Source organism: Penaeus vannamei, chromosome 2 (genome assembly GCF_042767895.1).
Source record: "Penaeus vannamei isolate JL-2024 chromosome 2, ASM4276789v1, whole genome shotgun sequence".
Taxonomy (NCBI): Eukaryota; Metazoa; Arthropoda; class Malacostraca; order Decapoda; family Penaeidae; genus Penaeus; species Penaeus vannamei.
Window position 1 is genome coordinate 25,053,928 of NC_091550.1, and position 1,824 is coordinate 25,055,751.

Genomic DNA, 1,824 nt, shown 5'->3' on the forward strand with positions numbered 1-1,824 from the left:
ATTCAAATTTTGCGCCATATCGGTATTACTAGCAGGGCTGGCCTCCTTTCCGTAGAAGTTTTTCTGACGTTTTCTAAACATTAGTTGATAAAGAAAACGGATATATATGAAAGAATTGAACCATACACTATCATAAACGGATGAATATTAGATTACAATTACAGTGCGTGCGTTCAGAGATGATATATATAAAAGAATTGAACCATACACTATCATAAACGGATGAATATTAGATTACAATTACAGTGCGTATGTTCAGAGTCTGATGATTATAGGATTCCCTGCATTATTATCTTGTTTATTGCACTGCATAAAACAATATACATTAAGTGCATTGTTAAGCCAATAATGGAACAATACTCAACATAAAATGCACACGCATTTCTTTATTGAAAATGTTAGATGTATAACAAGAAAATGCTATATTGAACTTCATTTATAAAAACGTATATACTATCCATAATGAGTGTGTTGCAGAACTGAAGGTTTGGTCATTCTATGGGACTTTGGCTCAGCCTTTGGTGATACCCAGCTGGAAGACCCAGCTGAAGCGACATCGAATGAAATTTCCGCCGCCAGTTCATACCAGGATGGTTTAAGTAATTTTTATATTTGATTTGTTTGAACATGGGAAAATATCTCAAATTTGATTTAAACACTTTTCATTTGTATTAAACCAGCTGTAGTCATAAAAAGAACAAAAAAATATAGCATACGGAAGAAATCCGTATATTCTTTGTGTTGTCCTGCTATCACACTTTTGATTTCAATACAGTGAAAGAGTTATATAAAATAAGACGGTTTTATTTTCATATATTTTTCTTAGATCACAAAATAACATATAAACGGAGATTTCGTCCGCTAACGTACACTTTTAGAGAGGGGGGATGCTCAAAAGTCTACGCTTTGTAGACGTGATAATGACGATTATGGATGACCCCTTTGATACATGTTTGATATATTATGGTCACGATTTTCATCTGTTTGTAGTTGCATACAAAATTGTGAAAGGAGATTTTTTTCTTAATTTAAAAAAGAAGTCACTTGAAAACCATCTAAGTCCCTAATATACAGTTAACTATAAGCAGAATACTGAAGCTTCAAATAAAATCGAAAAAGTACAGAACCACTCGACAAATATGCTAGTATATAAACACTCCTTTTCCCATCACAAGGCTGTTGGAATCACAAGGCCGTTGGAACTTGCTAATGTATTTCTCAGATTCAGGCAAAAGATTTTTTTGTTATTACATTATTCTTTTGAAAAGTGGAAATTGCGTGAGGATTTGTATATTGTAGAATCCACTGTGAATATAAGAGTTACAAGGTGGTGTCAGGGATACCCGGTGTGGCTGTTCTCTTTATTGCTAAGAGTTACAAGCACTGTTTATAGCGACACAAGAAATAGGATAACTGGCGGTACGGGAGGTCAGGTCAGTAGCGACCAGCCCGCCAAGGGGCCGGACCGTTGAAGGTGTGAGCTGAGTGAATCAGTGAGGGAAGGTCAGCTTGGATGACCTTATATACCCCTTGGTGGACGGCGTGGCCTCTATATTTAGGAGAGCGTGGTTTGGGCGATATCGTGGACAGGCCCCACACTACATGTGGTGGACCGCACGTGGGAAGTAGGTATTACATGTATTGCACCCTTTATATCGCGCGTGGGTGAAGCGAGGGGCAGTGAGCGTGGGACACGCACATAGCGCCCCTGCCACAACACGTGGTCTAGATGTGGACACACGTGGGAAGTAGGTATTACATGTATTGCACCCTTTATATCGCGCGTGGGTGAAGCGAGGGGCAGTGAGCGTGGGACACGCACAT